At 32.3% G+C, this 22480-nt stretch overlaps 1 non-coding gene across 1 annotated transcript; it reads left to right on the top strand.

Moving 5' to 3' along the window:
• Positions 1-4614: 4614 nt before the first annotated feature.
• Trnap-agg lies at positions 4615-4686 on the top strand. The gene has a single exon. It is a non-coding gene; the product is annotated as a tRNA-Pro (tRNA).
• The last annotated feature ends 17794 nt before the right edge of the window (positions 4687-22480 follow it).

Below are 22480 nucleotides of genomic sequence, written 5' to 3'. Positions count from 1 at the left end.
TCTGATGACAGAACCCAAAGGCAGATAATGGGAGCTCCATTACATTTACAAGTAAAGCGATACATTTACAAATTATTGTGTTTTTAAAATTTGAGATTTATATTATTTTTCGTTTCAGTTACCATTTTAATCGCTTCACTAAAGAGTGCTATGCGCGAAGTAATTAATAAAGAGAAAAGAATTACCGATAAATTCTTAAGAGAGTTGAAATATTTCTTAACAGAATTTGTTGAAATTCTAAAGTCAGTTCAATGCGATTCTTTATTAAGTTGCTTTCAATTGTGCCAAGAGCGGCCAAATTATTTCCACAATGTCACGTAGCGTGGAAAAGGTTTGAAGGAAATTGGTTAGCGGTCGAGATTACAACGTTAATGAAATTTCAAAAACAAACGAAACAGTTGAAGTTTCATCAAATGTACTCAAACGAGAACGAAACAAACATCAAAATATAGAAGCATATCTATTGACAGTATACGAAGTATAATGCGTTTTTATCGCAGGTAAATATTATTAAATTTTTGGGGTCATCCCATATACCCAGGTCTGAGCTATTCACTAACAATCGGTGGTATTCTGTCCGATATTGTGGTTGTGGTGGGGATAGAAAAAATTAATTAAAATGTTCATGTCATCTAATTGGATTTTAATGATCACAGCCTTATAATCTTATATATTAGTAAAATTCCTCGATCAATGCAATTCTGGACGATATCCAAATAATAGTTAATTAGGCTATTAGAGGGAGTTTAATTAAACATCTAATAAATAATACAATATTAATCGCCACCATATATTACTGAAACGGATAATGGAATTTGAATTCAATTTCAGATAAGTTAGTTATTAGTTAGCGGCTGTTTGAAATTATAGCGAGAAGACGATGAATTTGAATAAATTAAATAATAATTTTAATTTTGTATTTGCCTCCCTGATTATCTGTGTATCGTCTCTATGTGTCCTAACTGACCTTGACTTCTTCTAGCTACGAATGTAGCTACCTGCATAAGGCATAATATAGCATATGAGTGAATACGCAAATATATATTATTAAAATTTGACACGACCGAAAATAATTCAAAGGCAGACACTGATAACTGCCTGTCTACTGCTCTGATAAACCCAATAATATTTTTATGTAACCAACCCAGGTTTTGAATTCTGGGCTTCGGGGTCGGCGACCTTAGTACTAGGATTACTTGGTAGCAGGGCTTTGTTCAAGCGCGCCTGGGTAGGTATCACCCACTCATCAAACATTCTACCACCAGATAGCAGTACTCGGTATCGTTGTGTTCCGGTTTGAAGGATGAATGAGCCACTGTAACTACAGGCACATGGGACATAATACCTTAGTTCCCAAGGTGAGTACCGCATTGGCGATGTAAGAAATGGTCATTGTCTATAGGTCATGTCACTTACCATCAGGTGGCACATTTGCTTGTCCGCCTACGTTACGTAATCATATAGTAAATACAACTGTTGAAAAAAACCTTGTACATAAAGAAAGTCCCGCTGAGGTTCTTCAATACAAAAGTCTAATTGTATTTACCTTCTGTATTGAATAATGATTTCTATGTTTAACTTATAAACAAGCCAAGGTCAAGAATGCCGCTTATAACATTATACATATAACATATATTTTTACATATATAATTTATATGTCTGTAAAGAACAAGTGATTCCAGTCGGTTTTGTTCAGAAGACGCATTCTAAGTCAGTGCGTTCATTTAAGTTAGTTAGGTATTTGCTTGAAATTTAATTTATCTTTGGTAGGTCTTTAAAATATCACCCTCAAGCTTTTTGTGAACTAACTACCCGTCCCGGCCTCATACGATTAAAATGAGGACAAAGAAATATTGAATTATTTTCATAAATCAATCATTTTTTTTAATAAAACAGCACACAACCAACCGTTCAATGAAAAAAATATCTTTGCCAACTTTTAGGTCAGTTTAGTAAAAAGTAACACTGACATTATTTCTATTCGCATTGAATTACCAATTTCCCGACCTCACATCCAACCCTAACTTGCGAAAAATACCGAGAACATTTCTTACTTACAGAAACCAGATGGACGATCAAATATGAATAATGCTTCTGGCTTAGATATTTCAATAGCGTTTATTATACTATCAGAAATAACATACTTTAGTAGCATGCTTATTTTCAACATCTGGAGTATTGTTGGTATACTCCGTTAACGGTAACTTTATTCAAGAGAAGAGCGTTTTGCTTAGGGATAGTATAATTTGACGACATAAATATTAAAAAAATAATAATTAAAAAAGCAAAATTTATCTTCTTTTGAATAGTGACCATGTCTTATAAGCCTTATATAAACTAGATGCTAGCGATATGTCACCGTATTGTCTTCGTGGATTTTTCTTATAGTTTTTGTTTTATCATACTATGTTTAAGAAATGATTAATTTTGCTTATGGACAGTTGTCTTTAATGCATAATTGGTTTGGGGCTTGTTACTTATGAATCAAAATAGTCAAAAATTAATTACTAGAAAAATATACCACGTTTTAGCGAAACGAACCGGTTTTTGAATATCTTAACCGGGCTTTACTAGCCTTATACAGCTTTACCCGGAAGCTATATGTCTTGTCTTCGTGGACTTTCCTTATAGTTTTTATTGTTGTTTATAGTTTGTCTTATTCTTTCAATCTTACAGTAACAGCCTGAGAATATCCCATTGCTAAGCAAATGTCCTCTCTATCGGAGATGGTCTTGACATCATATAACCACGAAGATCCTTCGCAATTTGACGACCTCCGTGGTCGAGTAGTGTGTACACCGGTTTTCATGGGTACGCCACTCTGAGGTCCCGGGTTCGATTCCCGGCCGAGTCGATGTAGAAAAAAGTTCATTAGTTTTCTATGTTGTCTTGGGTCTGGGTGTCTGTGGTACCGTCGTTACTTCTGATTTCCATAACACAAGTGCTTTAGCTACTTACATTGGGATCAGAGTAATGTATGTGATGTTGTCCAAAAAAAAAAAATTTGACAGATTCACATGAGCCAGAATTTTGTCCAACACATGGAAGTTTTCTTGCAATAATTTGCAAAAGATTGAAAACTCAGTGACGCTTGACCGATTTGAATCCCTGATCATCGGTTCACATAAAGATATTATATCTTCAGCGCCATCATGCTTCTTTTAACTTCAAAAGTAGTAATAAATATCTTGATAAAACTCTTCTAAGTCCTTGTGTTTAATACGATTCGATTCTCATTTTAACTTCTACAAATACGAACCTGTAATCTTAGGCTAAGATTAACGTGATCTATCTACTCGATCATTTCGTTGTTTTGCATAATTACTCTAGAATTTAATTATAATAATTATTTGCTTTCGTGAAACGTGAAAGATTTTGTTGACTTAAATCAACACAATCTTGTCTTAGAATATACGTGTACTTATGAACGAACGTGATTGAATAATACTTTTTAATTACAATAAAATAATTATTATGATAAATATATTTCCTGCTTATACATCACTAGTAATATACACGCAGATTATTGAAGCATTCGTTAAATAAGATACAGTGTGAATTTGTCTATTTCGTACGACTTGACAATTAATTGGCTGTTTAGCGAGTAACTTCACCGTATAGTTTCCATGTATGCCAGTGTGAATGCACGAAAAAAATCTCTTATCGTTTTATAAATTAAAAAGAGTATCTTCAATAAAACATTTAAAGGAAAACATGTTCGGTCATTATGACACAATCATTTGTCGAAATATTTCAGTGTCAACCGAGATGACTTACTTGGTTTCTCGATTGTATTGTCTGGATGAGAGCCAAGATATGGAAGAAGCTAGCGTATCCGGATAGATGTACTTGTTAATGCTCGACTCTGAGATAAAACAAATAATTGACACTTTCATCTCAAACATAAATACGTGTATTCATTATATTATGTATATTTTGAGTAAGACTGTTAATAATAAAAATCGGTTTTGTTAAATTAAATTAAATCTTTAAATCATGACTGAAAGGTCTTTCCTCTACTTGTGGTTGCCTGGAAGAGATCGCTGTTTTAGCGATAAGGCCACCTCATTGCATCTTTCTTGAACGTGACAAATGTATGTGTTTATTGGTATACAATAAAGAGTTATTTGATTTGATTCGATATAAGTAGGTATGCTCACGACAAAATGGATAACTTGATGGTAAGTTGTCAACCGTTGTCATTACTTCCATCACCGATGAGCTACTGACCTCGGGAGATAAGATATGCCCCTTGTGTTTGTTAAACTGGCTCACGCAAACTTTAAGCCTTAACACAACAATGCTAAGTATTGCTGTTTAGCTAATGGGTATCTTTGTGTGTATGATGAGTGGGTGGCAGCTACACGCTCGGTCTTACACAAAACCCTACCACCAAGTAAGGAGTACGTACTTTTTACTTGGTGGTATGTAATAGAAATAATTTTAAATAATAACATGCAGATTTTTATTACATATCTTGCGACATATCGATAACAATAAACTGCTTAAGCTGTGCAATAAATCGATCGGTTTCAAAGATAACGCGTCGTAAGTGAAAGGAAATCATTATTAGTTGTAAAATTAAATAAGATTATTTCATTCGTAATAATGAGTGGCTCGTTGGTCTAGGGGTATGATTTTCGCTTAGGGTGCGAGAGGTCCCGGGTTCAAATCCCGGACGAGCCCAAATTATTTTTTAATTATTTTCTCTATTATCTTTATTTTTTGAAATTTAGAACATCTTATTTAAAAAACAAATGAATAATAAATCAGGCTTCAAATTGAGATAAAGGAGATTAATTCAAATAATCTTTAACAAACATAGAGTTCCCAGACGAGATTATCTGGTAACATGATAAATTATTTTAATATTAATTTGAATTTAAAATAAGAATAAGTTATTTAAACACCATTAACAGTACGATTTAGTAGCCGATGGTATCCAATTTAATTGGTTCTGATTATTTTTGTAAGACATCGTGACGTCACCATCACCATCATCATCAGTAAGAAGTCTTACTCAATATCAATCTTATTAGCACTAGGGTGAGAAAGAGAAAGAGAAGGTTTGGAGCATATTCCACCACGCTGCTCCAATGCGTTTTGGGTAGAATACACATGTGGCAGAATTTCGTTGAAATTAGACACACGCACTTCTCACGATGTTTTCCTTCACCGCCGAGCACGAGATGAATTATAAACAGGAATTAAGTACATAAAAACTCAGTGGTGCCTGCCTGGGTTTGAACCCGAAATCATTGTTTTAAATGCACGCGTTCTAACCACTGGGCCATCTCGATACAGCCTTATTGTTGTTGTATGTTTCGCTGGTTTTTATTATAATATTTAAAAATGAAAATAACAACATACGATACTATAGTTATAATTGGATAAGGTTCTTCATATATTAATATTTTTTTATATCTCACATGTCACCTTTTTGCTCATAGTGTGACGTTCGACCAATAAATATATTTCTAAAACAGCAGCATAAAATTCAATTCACAAATACAATCGTATTGATAAACATTATTCGTTAAACTAATTGGATAACATTTAAAATCAGATTGTACCGCTGTTTCGATAAATCTATTCTTGCCTGTGTATTAAATATGATTCAGGTAATTGCATTCCGTTTAATCCTTTTATGCAAATAAATTGGAAATATTTTGATTAAAATACTATTCAAATATGACGCTAAACTATGATCCTCTCAGTCTGAAAGAGGCCGTTCTAAAAGGATTAGCGAGTTTCACAGGCGATATCATTTTTTAATTTATTACATCCAATAAATTGGTGCATAGGCTGGTGGTAGGTGGTAGGGTTTTGTACAAGCCCATCTAGGTACCAACCACTCATCATATATTTTACCACCAATCAGCCATACTTACTATTGTTGTGTTCCGGTTTGAAGGCTGAGTGAGCCCATGGCGCCTGTGGTTTAATCACACCCATCACGTCTTAGTTGCCAAGGTTGGTGGTGTACGGAATAGACATATCATAGTATACAGTGCCGATGTATATGGCCGTTGGTGATCACTTACCACGAGGCCTACTTCTCTATCCACCATATATGAATAAAATAAAAAATAAATGTAAGTGAAATTATTTAAACTCGATTGCAAAGATAGAAAAAAAAACGTAAAAATGCTTCTTAAAATATGATCTTTTATTCAGCCAATTCGATGACCTAATGCTTTATATGACCTTTAAATATGGCTTCCTCTTGAAAAGCTTGAAGATAGACAGGCTCGATTTTGTCTCATTTCCAATAATGGATCCAAGATTGGTCTCAGATATCCATTAAATGGTGAGTGCCATTCAGTAGCTGATTATTGTGAATAAATTTTGTCACAGTGTGGTTACGAATTTTTGGCAGTCATTATTTTAGCTAAACATAATTTCACTTGAGTTTTGTTTTGAATTTGAGTACGTTTTGAAATGAAACGTTTCTAAAATGGACGTATTCGGAACTGTTTACTGTTTTAGATTTTCAAACGGACTTTTCCAATTTTTGTTTTGAGCAATGTTTACGAATTTACCTTAACTTTAATATGAAAACTATGTACTTTCATATTTTTTTAAGCATTGCAATTGAAAGTTTGAAATTTGAATGAGTTAAATAAGGAAGACTCAACGTTTCAGCCTATGTAAGTAATATTAGATAATACTTTGGGTATATTTTGCGATTTATCAAAAGCATTTCATTGTGTACCATATTAAATACTTTTTTTTATATGCGCTCGAACATTACATTTTTAAGTGGAAATCGCTTAATCTTATTGCTTATATTTTAGCCAAATAACTCAATATTATTTTAATAAAATAAAATCGTAAGTGTATGTCAGCTGATTTTTTAGTTAAAGTGGGCGTGTCACTAAGATCAATTTGAAGTCCATTTTTGTTCGTTACTTTTTATTCTGTTCAATTTGCTAATAATACTCAAAACTATCTTATTATTTATTGAATCAAACAATAAATAATACATTATCAGGGATACGTAGATGGTTTATAACAATTTGGTTATCAACACTAATAAAACAAAATTTAGTTTGTTTAACGTGCCCAAAGCAAAACAGCAACTTCTACAGCGTGTAGCTAGTTTGTTCACTAGCGATGAATTATAATTAAATTGTAATCGAATTGGCGAACAGAACTTTGAATTTCTTGACGGTTCTCCTCGGCAACCTACATTCTGAACCGAGCGGTAACATTAAATAATCATCTTGAAAAAGTAACAACTTGAATAAAATGTATTTAGATTTTGATTTAAGTTAATTATGGATGCTTATGATAGTATATTTCTTACAATATCAGTATTTATTTACGAGTTGCCTTTGGCTTACCTTCTTTGGCTTACATAAATAAATTAAAAAGTCTATCGAGCATTATGTGTGTAATAATTCATCTTACATTCACCTTTATTCAGAACTAAAAAAGTACCAAAACGAACGTGTGAAGTTTCTGTCCACAATCTCGTTCGAAACATTTTTTTTCTCTCACCTTTATAGTGGTTTTCAATTTGTTGCTCTCTCCACAAACACGAGATGCAAAAATGAAAGTGGTTGGTGCCGAATGTACCATGAATTCGACAAACAGAATAACGTATATCGATATCAAAGATTCCTATTGATGGGCGTAAAAGCAAAGAGTTATCGAGGCTTGAATCATTTTACGTATGATAATTTGTATTTACCTAAATATTTGACGGACATCAGATAATTATTTACTATTATCGCGTTGGTAACTTACATCAGTTTCTACTTAAAATTACTAATTTTTATAGTCATCTTTTCTAGGTTTTGGAAACAGTAGCTAATTTCAAGGTCAAAAGGTATTATAGTGCATACTGTAGGTACTATATATTATGTCGTTTTGCGATTCCGAAGGGACGAGAGAAGTCAGGCACGAGACGCAAAACAAACAACAAGAACATTGCCAACTTTTGAACTCCGTGTCGCTACTTCTTGACAGAACGACGCAATAAATTTCACAGAGCTGACCTGCCATTTGAACCACATGATCTGCAGCCTTTCATGTCAACCACTAGAATAACGACGAACGATTTATTATTGCGTTATCTAGAATTATAGTACCATCACAATTGGGGCGGGTTATTTTTTACATATCGGACGTTAGATAAAAATAAGGCTCAGAAAACACTCATTCGTTACAAAACGATTACTGCTGGTTGTATGACTGTTCATAATTATAATCTCGTGCAACAGAAAATACGCCAGCCGTTGTTTTCCATCTTAACTCTTTCCGTTCGAGTCAGATTTGTCGTTCCTTCAGATTTTTGGAGTAAGCGACAAAAGTTTAATCAGAACAATGCTACAGACACACTGTCAAACTGATTAATTATTTGAATGTCAAGATGAATAATAAAAGTTATTACATTAACAAATACATATAAATTTACCTGGGACAGGCCTACTAAATATTTTGTTTTAAAAAAAAAAAGGTTTCTATATTGTTTAAATGAAGGTGAATGGTCCCTAAGAGCTTGCAGGAAACCCTAAAAAATTCCCTTCCATGAATTTGACTGCAATTATTTATTATAATTTAGAGTGCGGTCATAAGTAAGATCCATATTAAAAATAAATAATAAAACATTTTAAGAACTTTCGACCCTAAAATATAAATTCGTTGCCTGTACGAAATTTCATTCCCTATTAAAAATTAATTTTGTGAATCTTCAAAACGCTAAGTTCACATCAATTGTATAAGAAATGTCTAGACACGCAGATCGTTTTTAGACTTAGCTTTTTAATCTATTGCCACCTCATTCACCAATCAAAATAAAATCTCTCAAATTATCTAAAAACAATATTATTCTTATAACAGAAATCTAACATTCGAAAAGTGACTTCGACTTGTATTTCCAAAACAAATTACCCGAAAAAAAACAACGTTACGTGAAAATATCCTTTACAATATAGTATTTCGCAAACTTTGTATTTATTCCTCCGTATAAGTTACCACGACATACTGTTTATTCTCAAACTTCGAAGGAATATATTTTCGTTATTGCGAACTCGAATGTTAGGATAAATGTGACTCCTAAACGCTAAATATAGCATTAATTAAAACTTTAGCATAGTTCGAATTATTATAGCTTACAAATAACAAAAGTAACATGTAAAAAGTACGACTAAATCTTACTATTTACGTATACTTTAGCTAATAATTGGAAATAGTTTCCAACTCCTTTCAATTGATCCATCGACTCCATGACATTCATGAGCAAGGTATTCGTTGTTATGGTAAAATTATGCTAATAAATACATTTAAATCTTATGTTAAAGGACATTAGAAGGAAACTTTTCCCTTATAGTCCAGATATAAAATAATAGTAAAAAAATATTGTATAGTTGATCATATTATAAACCGGGTACCTGTACAGTAAATTTATTTAATTAATAATAATATAAATTTGGGCCTATTTACTTTAACTGTTGGAGACGCGTGGCCAGTGAGACCCTTGCTCGTTCTGGCTTAATAAATAGTAGAACACGTGAGTCTTAAAGGAAGTACGTGGTTTCAAACCCAGGTAAGAACCACTAAGGCATCATATAAATAAATAAATTTTGGACAACATCACATACATTACTCTGATTCCAATGTAAGTAGCTAAAGCACTTGCGTTATGGAAAATCAGAAGTAACGACGGTACCACATACACCCAGACCCAAGACAAGATAGACAATTAATGAACTTTTTCTACATCGGGAATCGAACCCGGGACCTCGAAGTGGCGTACCCATGAAAACCGGTGTACACACTACTCGACCACGGAGGTCGTCATATGCTTAATTTATTTTAATAATTACCCTCGAGATTAAAAAAATTGTGAGAAAATGGACATATGTGTCGTATAAAGTTCTCTTCAAACTCACTGGATCAGTGTGATGATACGAACTCAAACCTGTCCTCTGAGGAGTATATTTAAGATCTGTTATTAGTAAATTGGTAAACTAATTTAAATTAAGTCTTTATAGCGACAGTTATTTTACCCCTTTCCTTATTAAAATAAGAAAAAAGGAATAAGGTCATGCAATGGTCTAAAATTTAAGCGGTTCAAACGGGGAGTTGCAACTCCTTTAAAAATAACATTGGATGCTAAAACCTTTACCTAAACCGGCCGTATCTTCTGGTATAAGTTTTCTATACATTCATTAAGTAGTTTTTCTCTACATAAGCTAAAAATGTGTCCCATATAGTATTATAGGAGATGAATCAAACCATTTAAATAGAAAGAATCAAATGTCAACATTCAAAACGTGCACGCATATAAATTTTATTTAAGTCCAATTTATCGTTTATGTAAAAAAGCCTCGGTTCAATCTAGAAAACAAACGGCCCAATGTTTTAGATATAAATAACAAGACTCCGGAAAATATATATTTTTTTGATTCTCGACAAATACACCGGGCGTGAATATCAAACGGGGCCTACATATTTTTATCGCTTCACTTAATTTTGACTGTGTCTCTCCTCGTTGATTTTGTCTTTATAAACACAAGGATATTAAAGTGTTTTCGTGTGAGGTGGGAGGGGTGTTAAATAGTGTTTTGTCTTTTTCTGTACTGTTGTAAAAGAAGAGGAAGCAAGACGTGAAGCTTGTAAACCTTATATATTAATAGCATGAGTAGATTTATGTCTCAGTGCTTATAAGACGATAGCTGCAAATTCAACATCCGTTATGGTCTCATTTTGAAGAGCTCCAGCCGAAGATGTGCTGAAAATCAAATAGTATTATTGATTGCAACTTACTACTTAACTAATGTTTACTATTTGACATTAAAAATTTTATTTTAAAAGAGTTCTATCCTTTTGTATGAACGCAAAACTTTTGAATAAATGCGAAATTTCGCGGGAGACCCACTAGTCACTTGAATAGTACAAGAAGGTATAGTAATTTTTATGTAGGCGTGGGATGTTAAACAAATTGACTCAAAATCTCATATTATGTAAAAACAAAATAGAAATTTTCGGATATTGATATTTATATGATATTTTTTAAAGGTAGGACTCGCACATAGCTACCTGGTGGTAAGTGGTCCGCACCTCCTATAAGCATTGGCGCAATAATAACCAATCCATAGACCACACGCCATCAACCTTAGGAACTAAGATGCTATGCCTCTTATGCCTGTAGCTGCACTGGTTCTCGTAGTCTTCAGTATTGAAACTAAGTGTTATTGGTTAGCGGTAAAATAGAATTGTAGAATGTGTTGTGAATGTTAATACCAACCAAGACTAACAACAAGCAAAAATTGCTGCTTAGTAGTTAATTATTAACTAAAAATCAGCGAAACATACAACAACAATAAGGCTGTATCGAGATGACCCAGTGGTAAGAAGGCGTGCATCTTAACCGATGATTTCGGGTTCAAACCCAGGCAGGCACCACTGAATTTTCATGTGGTTAATTTGTGTTTATAACAACACTAACCCGCATTGGAGCAGTATGGTGGAATATGCTCAAAGGGAGAGAAGGTCTTAGCCCAACAGTGGGAACTTTACAGGCTACTAATGTTTGTATCTGTGTAAGGCTGTATAGCATTAAAGAATACACGCTTCAAAATAGCGTATCACCGTAAGTCGGTTCTTAAACTTTTACGAGATACGACGTGAGTTCTGACAGAATACTACTTACGATTCGGTGTACATCACGTATCAAATGAAAGCGAATTCGTTTCTGCTCCACCACAGATTATATATTTGTTTTATTATATTATCACCCGGTATTCTATTTTTAAACACCACTAAAGCTACTGAATAAAATTTCACGCTGCATCTTTCAAATTTCATGGAAAAATCTGTCAACCGCATAAAACCGTATTTGCACGATTCGCATTCCGGCTGTGAGCTGACATTTTTCAACCACTCTGACAGTTGTAAAGGCACGACGAACGGTTAGCGATTATGTCACGCAATTAATTTTATAATTAGGTGAAAATACAATTTGTATTTAATGCTATAAACGATTTCCTGCCATGATTGCCATGATGCCATGATGCCAATTTTTCTTCTTCTTATTATTAATATTTTTTAATATGATAACTGTACTTAGGTATGACAACATCTAGTAAAAATTTATTAAATAATAACATATAAAAAAACGTCTACTAAATTAGTATTTTTATGATTTAATATTAAAATATTATATTTATATCTAATAATAAAACTTACACGAACTGTGGATACAATAAAAAAATATTTTTAATCCTATTTAATCCAAAATGAATACTTTATTAATATCACATTTTTTTATAAGTAACAATAATCTCTAATGAATTCCTCATTTGTTCGGGATCAACAAACGTTAAAACGAAAAACCTGCGCAAATAGAATACGACATCATAATTATTAAACCAATTGTTTCCAAATGTCTTAATTTTGTTCAATTATTATTTTTTTGTTTTTATTATTAAGGACAACTTACAAAACATACACCATTTATAGGTTAAAAATAAAGGTAATTACATTTTTAGCTAAGTGTTGTTTCAATTAAAAGTTATCACGGCACGGAAAAGGACAGTTTTATCTATTAACCTTACACAACTTTTTTCTACTATGTTATACGAAAAGGGGGAGAAAAAAATACTATAAAAAATAATACAATTAAAAAAAAATCAAATTAGAAAAGACAAGAAAATTACAAATTACCAACTAATTACTAAACAATTAAAAATTAAAAATAAATGTAACTTTTTCATAAGTAACAAAGATTTTATAACAACATCGCAATAACAGCCACACCCTGTAATAAAAAACGTAAACGATATAATAAATAATAATAACGTGATCGATATTGAAGAACATAGTGATCTTCATTTTATTTTATTATTTTTAATTTATAATTCATAATGGGCGATTTAAAGCTACAATCTCCTTTTAAATTTTGGCAGAATGTCCGAAAAAATGTCTACATCAATTTTTGATTTTTTATAAGTAGGTTATACTGTCCAGGTAGCCTACTTATGACAGAATTCTGTCCCAAATTTGTTTTTGAACGTGGAATTGAAAAAGGAGCGTATTTACTTGCAGGGGGAAACCTTGAGGGTGCATTAATATTAATTTTTTCTACGAGGTTGGGACAGTCTAATGTACCGTTAACTATTTTGTGAAGAAAAATCTGATCCAACAAATGTCTCCGATCGAGCAAGCTATTTAGCTTAAAGTATTCTAACCGACTATTATATGTCGGTAACTGTTTTACCTTATTGCATTGATATGCAATGTACCATAGGAAACGCTTTTGAACCCTCTCGATACGTTTGATGTTTACTTCATAGTGTGGAGACCAGACCTGAGCACAATATTCTAGACCAGATCTAACCAAGGAAGAGTAAAGGCCAATCTTGGTCTGTGGTTTCTTTAAATCTTTACTATTTCTTATTAAAAACCCAGCATTTGAAACGCCTTAGATGATATTTTGTCGATATGTGTGTGGAATTTAATCTTACTATCGAAACCAACCCCCAAATCTTTGATATAGTCCACATCTTCCAACGTCTTATTATTAATTTTATAAATCTGCGAGTTTGGATGGCTTTTACGCGAGAATCTTATGTATTTACACTTATCTTTATTGAGTGCCAAACCGTTTCTTCCACATTATTTCAATTAAATATCAGTTGTAGTGATACCAATACAAATATATAGTTTCTACACGGTCTAGTTGCCTGTAAGTGATAGTAGGCAGGCATTTAATACTATATGTCATATTCTGAGGTCGATTAAAATATATGCAAAATTTTATGATAATTGGTTGAATAATTAGAAAAAAAAAGCGTAACAAACAAGTTTTCTTTCCAATTATATTTATATTTATGCTTGAAATAAATACTTCGTCTGTTTATACAAATAATGTGTTATTTTATCAGGGTATGACGTCATCTGTATAAGACGGAATTATTGCGTAACTGATATTTGTACATTCGTTCCTATATTTATATGCCTATTGTTTTACTAAATACTAAACTAAGGTAAATACTTCTATGTGAAGAATTAGACTGTATTTTTATGTTATTTTAGTTTACTAGATTATATTTTTGAACAATAAAAAGAGCATGAATTACTTGGCAGAAATACTTTAGAATTTTTTGACCCGTCTCGGAATTTCAAGCAATAGTCTCGGGTTATACAACTTTAAAGAAAGCTAAAAGTATATAGGTATAAATATATAGGCAGTTTTAAAATATATGGCACAATTTAATTATTAATTATTTTTTTTATATTGGTCAAATAAAAAGTGTCTATTCGTACATGATGAACAGACAGAATGTTTCAAAGTGTATCTATATAATCAGCAAAAGATTAAGACATACCTTTAAATAAAAATCATATAAAATTACCCTCTTGTTATTGGATAGGCCCTTAATTTTTAGTGCATGTATTGTGGTCAACACACGCCCTCAGCGAGTCCTCACGCCACCATTCACGCCAATTCAAAACCTATTTCCAGTCTACTAGTACTCAAATTGGCTTAACGGCATACAGACTGAATCATTGCTTTCGCAAGTGGATTTTCACAGATTTGCCCATGTTTATACGCTCTGCATAAATGCAGATGGTTTTGCGTCTTTTGTTTCCTTTGTGTGGTCTTTTATTATTGTGTCTTGTTTATTTCGTTTCTGCTTTTTGCTATCAGACTTGTTTTTCACAAGAGAAAATAGCTTGTTATTGTTTTGCCGCTTTTGTAAGTTTGATGTTTTAATTACTTTCATATCGATTTTTATTTAATCCTTTATATTGTTTTTTATTTATTTATTTCAATCTTTTCATATAATTGAGTTTACGATTAAATCCTAAATTAAAATATACTTTATTCGATACAACTGTAATTCTTATGAGCACTTTTAAATCGTTGTGATATAGGATCAAATCGAATCTAATTCTTCTATCGATTCCGACTATAGATTCTAGTGTTTCTAACTAGAATTGAGAAAAATCACTAGTTACCATTTTTCAAATGACGTCCGATTATATTATTACCAAAGTTACTGGTAAATTAATAATTAAAACCAATTTCTATCTATATCTAGATTAGTTTACTAGGTCAATGCTCAAAACACCATGTTCACCACAATATTTTATCTTTATTCTATATTCAGAGGTCTATCAACCTGCTGCACCACTACGTAACAAAAAGGGACAATAGGTCAAAGTCTGATAGGTACGTGTTATTTCCCAAGGAATCCATTCTCGCTCCCCAGATGCCTGATCTATGATCCAATATTCAGAAGTGACTCAAGATGCCATAAATATATCGCACAATAGAAGACATATTGCATTGTAAATGTTTTTTATAGGAGCACGTTTTAGGGGTTATGACTATGGAATTATATATTTATTCCATGGATGCCATTATACACTAGGTCGTTGAAATCGATGTGATATGCGCCAAGTGGTCTTACAACTGGATTTATAATTGGAACATAATATTATGTATCAGTTGTAAATGGAATCTACAAAATATTGACGAAATAATTATTAATATTATCATAATATTGTGTGTTTTATTATTATAATCTACTTGCATGAAATTCTGACATGTTTCATGTTTATATGTACCAGTTCAACATTAATTCATCTCGAGGTCGATGTGAAAGAAAAACTTCGTGAAGAACGTATCTGTCTCATGGAACTCGTTCTCCCCTTATTTCCCTTACAAAGAAAAGAAATTATCACCCACCGTATACGGGCTGTTAATATTACTACAAAAAAATATTGTATAACAGACTAGCTGCTCGTCCCGACTTCGAACGGCTATGTAACAAATTCTGTCACGTGTGATTTTTGCGATACTTTAACCGTTTACACAACGGAAGCACCTATAAGGAATAATTTTCCCCCATTTTTGCAACATTTTCCATTGACACTCCCCTCCTATTATTCATAGCGTTATGGTATATAACATATAGTCTTCCTCAATAAATCTCCTATCTAATACCAAAAGATTTTTTTCAAATGTGACCCTCCTTTCATGATAGTCCTTGTTTCAGGGTAGTTCCTGTGATAAGGGCGTTCAACCATAAAAACAAACTCTTGGGCTTTATAATATTAGTATAGATATATAATTTAGAATTTAGCAAAATTTTGCGTAAGACAAAGCCTTCTTGATTGATGGAGATAGAATTAAAGAGATACGCGCTGTCCTGTTTTCTCACGCCGCTCCAGTGCCCTGAATCACTTAGGATATATTTATATTGTGTTTTTTTGCAATTAGAAATAGCATGAGGAATATATAACATTTCGTGAACATTTTTGTTCATTTGGAATATTAACTTAGTTCATACATATATAAGTAAAATAATTACTTAACGCTCGGCTGAATTTTATGGACATAAACACTAAATATTTTAGAGGATAACTTCTACTGTAAATGCACACTAAGAATAATTTAATGACATTTAGATTTAAATAGTGAACCTGTTGAATTTTCTTCCAGATGATCCGTTTAAAGTTCTAATATTGATAATAAAAAAATAGATTGGATTCACTAGACTACGTGGACTAGCAAAATATTCTTGGCTAGTGGCGGGTCAAAAATTGGAGCAAAAAATGCTTTAGCCATCTGTAGCCTGTAGTTAAGTGTAACATGGATTGATGAAGATGATTTATTAAAAAGGATTAATTTTATTTTCTTATGCATAGACTAGAGAGATCATATATTGGGCCTAAGAACCTGGTCTAATTTGAAAGAGCATGCTTGAAGCTTTTTTCTCTATGCTACTCTAATGAGAGTTTGTGATAAACACAAATTAAGCACATGAAAATTCAGTGGTGCCTGCCTGGGTTTGAACCCGAAATCATCGATTAAGATGCACGCGTTCTAACCACTGGGCCATCTCGGCTCAAATATATTATATAGATCAAAATTAAATATAATTAAGTTATTAAAGATTTAAATCCATGTTGATGAATGAATGTTTGCTTAACTATTTATTAACACGACATGAACAAAGATATAGTATTAAAAGTAATTAACCCAAGAATAAAATATCTCATATTCCTCAGAAGTTAATTAAAATATGTAATGTGACACATTATGGTACACTTAATTTAATTGATTATAAAAGTACTAATTATAGGCAGTTATTTAAACTCCCGAGCCGAGATGGCTCAGTTGTTTGAACGCGTGCATCTTAACCAATAATTGCGGGATCAAATCCAGACAAGCACCAGTGAATTTGCCTGTGCTTAATTTGTGTTTATAATTCATCTCGTGCTCGATGGTGAAGAAAAAACATCGTGAGGAATCCTGCATGTGTCTAATTTCAACGAAATTCTGCCATATGTGTATTACGCCAACCCGTATCGTAGCAGCGTGGTGGAATATGCTCCAAACCTTCTCCTCAAAGGGAGAGGAGGCTTTAGCCCAGCAATTTACATTTATTTGGGAAATTTACAGGCTGTTAAAGTAATGTATGTAATTTTTAAACTCCCAGAGACCAATATAAAAAAGGGATTTATATTATAATGTAAAAACGAGATCTTAATAATAAAGGACGCATTAGGAGTTTTATTTATTTGTTAGCATTAATAGAGTGTTATATTTTTTTTTCTTTCATCTTCTACCTGGGTTAGTCTAAAAACCTACATATCCTGTGCTGAGTTCAATTCCCTGATCGAGCTAAAAAACTATTGATTTTTTTTATCAAAATCTTGCAAAATCCTGAAGATAAGAAGTTTATCAGTGATACAATCCCGTGCCTCGGTAAGGATGTATAGAGCCTTAGGTTCTGCGTCTAAACTGTCGTCGGCATTATTGTACCGGATTAGAAGATTTAGATCGTATTTTTGGTCAATATGAGCCATAAATTATCCTTCCCCCTTCTTAAAATTGTATATCTATATATCCAAACACCCCAACTTTGACATTTACAAATATAGAAATCTGGAGAAACAATCTCTTATATTATTCATACTTTGTATAGTGTAAATATTTCTTAGAGGTGTAAAACATCTGCGGTAATCCAGATAATCCTAAAACGTAGAAAACATACATCCGTATGCGTTTTATAAAACATCCTTTGTAATATTTCCTGTTCTATTTTCTTTTTTACGATATTTCTTCTTGTTTATAGTATGTGTCTTTTGTAATTTAAGTTTCCATCTTTGTACAACAAATATTCAGAATAGTTGGTATTTAAAAGTAGAAGCTCGTTGGGATTAGTGATCATGAAGGAACTGGGTTCATCATCATCACTGAAACTGGGTCTCTCTCAAGGCGCGCCAAATTACCCGTCTTTTCGCTAACATCGTTAATTCAAAATCCAGTTGAATCATTTGTTTTAAAAAGAAATTACCTATCTTTATTTATCATATATAAACTAGATTATTTATCTTATCTAAAGTCTAGTTCTAATATTTGTCCAGAGACGAGTACAAGGCGCAGTCGTGCCATTGGGTGCCGCCATTCGCCAATAATTAAATTTAAGATATTATGTAAAAGAGTGTTTTTTTAAGATCTCGCTATCTCGAGCATGGAAGGAGTTGAGTGATCTTATTTTGTGCCTAACGTATATACTCTGTGTGACTTATAATTAGTATTAATTAAAAACTTTATCAATATTCAATCAAGATGTTTATATGTTATTGAATAGGTAGGAATAGGTAGGTAGGTACGCACATAAATGTTGGCATTATTTCAATATATAAGTGTGCATTAAACTTAATATACTAAACAAATGATTATAAAGTTTACCAGTAGAATAAAATAATACATATACATAAAGTACACTTACTTTATTATAAAATGTTTATGTTTTGAATTTTTAATGTAACCAAGCTAATACCAAGTTGTTTAAAACGTCCTTTCCAAAATAATATTTGAACGAACCAGATAAATGAAACAATGCTTCTAAGCGACAGCGAAAAATCAAAAATCTCATTTCAACTGAGCAAATGCAATCTCATTAAATATAACGAATGCAGAGAGACAATTTGTGATATTGCATTTCCCGAGGTCCAGAGAGATGGAAAAATTGCTTCCACCTGAAGCCAATCTCGAAGAAGTGTCATTGAAGCCAGTGTTGCTCTTTCCTTTTAGAATATTGAAGAATGTTAGTCAATATTTTACAGTGAGTGAGTAAAGACTTCACTAATCATAAAACAGAAATTTAATACATACATATATACATAAAGGAAATATTTACAATGATAAAATAAATAAATATACAAACCTTTTTGGCAAAAATCAACAAATTCTAATTATTAGAATTATTCTGTAGGTATATATTATTTTTTAAATAATTCACATTCTATTTTTTGTTCAAGATCAAGTAGGACATTGAGTTTATTAGATTTTAAATTAACATGGTTATTTTTATTACTAACAGTATTTAAAACGGGATATTTACCATGTTTTTTATTTTTATTTTAGTGGAGCTAGATATTCCGACATTATCTACGAATGTCTTGTTCACCAAATAAAAATAAAAAACATGGTAAATATCCTGTTTTAAATACTGTTGGTAATTTAGTATATTGTCAAAAAGGCCACAGCATAGTACCATCGCTCATAGACATTGCTACTTTAAGAAATACTTATAAAAATCCACGTCACCAATGCTTCAAAATCTTGGGAATTAAGATCTTATGTAGCTTATGATCTTAGTTAAACTGGCTTACTTACCACCTCAGTCCGGAAAACAACAGTACCGATTATTGCCATTGGTACCTACTACCAAGTTACTAGCATGATGCGAAGCAATTAACCTGTCAGTGATCAAAATTTCGATAAGTATGAAACAGTCATTATATATTCTACATGCAAAACAGAAGTTGGGAAAAATTTCGGCGTAACAGATAAGCAAATCTGAGTGTTGCTGCTTTTAATTCATGTTTATGATTCATTTCATGCTTGAGGGTGTAGAAAAACATTACGAAAAAATGTATCATGCATCGGATGTATTTTTACCTCTTGTTGTTCACCGGTCAGCGTTAACAATAAGCTTAACTAACTAAAATATAATTATTATTGTACATGCAAAATGATAAAAAAAAATATCCCGCTGAGTTTCTTTCGCCGATTCTTCTCAGGTCCGAGGTGCTAAATTCCGAACCGGTGGTAGATTTTTGACTATCAATAAGCAAGTGTAAACACTTCTATATTTAATAAAGATTTTTGACTTTGACTTAAATTATTTCGAAATGATCGCTTTCTTTTTATTCTGTTACCAATTGTAATACCTCTCTATCATACAAACATATCTTGAGTTAGCCTTATACGGCAAATGAAACCCATAATTTTATGCATACATTTATAACAATAATAGGTTATCCTAACAATAACCAGGTCTACAATAGAATACACGTTATTATTGTTGGATATTGTAGTTAGGGCTGTGAATTATTGAATAAATGGTACAAACTTTGGAAAAAGATTGGAATATTTGTCATCCCTTGCGGAGCATTTTCAAGTTTATTTTTTTCTACAGACCATCACATGGAATATACCAGAGATACTCTGGCGATAGAATAACAATAATAACATATCATTATTTCGACTTACAAATTACTTAATAATATATATATTTATACATATTTTGTATAAGTAACAAACGCAAGGTTTAATTTTAGCTACAAGGCAGTGCACTTATAGGATGAACACTTATAATTGCATTGGAATCTTTGTTTTTCTGTTCAATCTTTCTAATCACAACAGACGCGTTTGGTTCAGGCGTGGTATCTTTCAAACAAGTTTGATAATTTATAGTTCCATACATACAGACAGCCTCATCACCAAAATTTATATTTTCTTTATCGATATAAAATGCAACAATAATGTCTATAAAATAGATCCCTCGAGGTCCAACGCTGAATTTTAGTCTTTAAATTTGACGCCTATAAATGACAATAGTGGCATGAAATAATTGTAAGAGTACTACATGGAAACCTAATAACACATTTGTAGCTATCAAACTGGTTCATCAAAGGTACTTAAATAGAAACAGAGATGTAAATTTATCAATTATAACCTGACTTATTGTACATTATATGTATATCGTATGCTTATTTAGCTTGACTCAAAGCCAGTACTAATTGGGTAACAAGGAGACAACCTGTCAGAGCCACAGAAATGCCAGCCCTTGAAGCATGCATTCCGACACAGCCAAGGTCTGCTATCAATTCAATTTCGTCTACGCATATCTGCATAGCATTAAATCGTAGCGCAATTTAATCTAATATAAACTGAGTCGACACTAAATTTCGTCCGACCACTTGAATAGAATCGGGAGAACGCTAGGAAGCCTTTAGAGGTTTGTTTTGATTAAAATTGCTTTGTCATGTTAGGCGATATGAATTGCAAAATATTACAAACAAATTAATAACCGGATTGACAACTGCGCAGGAGATGTTAAACTCAAACTCAAACTCAAATTCCTTTATTCAATATAGAAGTATTACACTTTCTTATTGATGGTCAAATTAAACACTACCACCGGTTCGGAAAAAGAAAACACCCTGACCTGAGAAGAACCGGCGAAAGAAACTCAGCGGGACTTTTTTTTTACGTCAAATTAATTATATACATAATTATATATGAGTAGAAACAGCCAGGAGGCGATCGTTTCATTCCCAAGGTGTGCTATCAAACATAAACTCACTAATTGTATAGTAACCTAAGTAAAAATGTGTGCGAAAGCACACAAGCGTTCCTTAACATTTTTTTTTAATTTCGCAACAGAAGCATTTTGAACGCTTTCTGGGATCCTGTTGTAGAAGCGTATACATTGCCCCACAAAAGAGTTACTGACTCTATGCAGTCGAGTAACAGGAGTAACAAGATTGTGTTTGTTCCTTGTACCAACGTTATGAGAATCACATTTTCTCATAAAAACATTAATATTTTTCCGTACATACAAAACATTACAGAATATATATTGAGAAGCAACAGTCAATATCTTAATTTCTTTAAATTTATTTCTCAAAGATTCCTTGGTTCCTAGGTTATAGATTGCGCGAACAGCCCTCCTCTTATAGTTATAATGAATAAATGTTTGCGCAGACTCTCGTGAACTCAGAACAAACATAATACACCTGTATTATATTATATCTCACCTGACCATTACATAAATTTTATTGTATTTGACTGATATAAACTCTGTAATTCTTTTTTCGGTAAAATATAGTTTCCGAACCGATTCCAACTTAAGATTTAATTCAATATTGATGACGATTTAAAAAGTTTTTAATGATCCTACTTGAGTAAACTTGACTTTCATTTTGATTTTAATTTCGATTCTGATTTTGACTCCTATTGAAACTCTGTAAAGAATAACTCAGTACCGTTCTAGACCTCGTCTCGAATTTGAATTCAGGACTTTGTGATGTGATCTCATTATCTGGTCACTAGATCAACTAGTAACTAGTAGCAACTTTATCATAATGAATTAAATCTTTGTATTTTTCGAATCTCTTGATTTTTATCTTCATTTAAAGGCATAGATAAGGATACGAC

Source organism: Vanessa atalanta, chromosome 14, assembly GCF_905147765.1.
Source record: "Vanessa atalanta chromosome 14, ilVanAtal1.2, whole genome shotgun sequence".
NCBI classification, from domain to species: Eukaryota; Metazoa; Arthropoda; class Insecta; order Lepidoptera; family Nymphalidae; genus Vanessa; species Vanessa atalanta.
The sequence above is the reverse complement of the archived record's forward strand: the minus strand, read 5'-3'. Positions and strand labels throughout refer to the sequence as shown.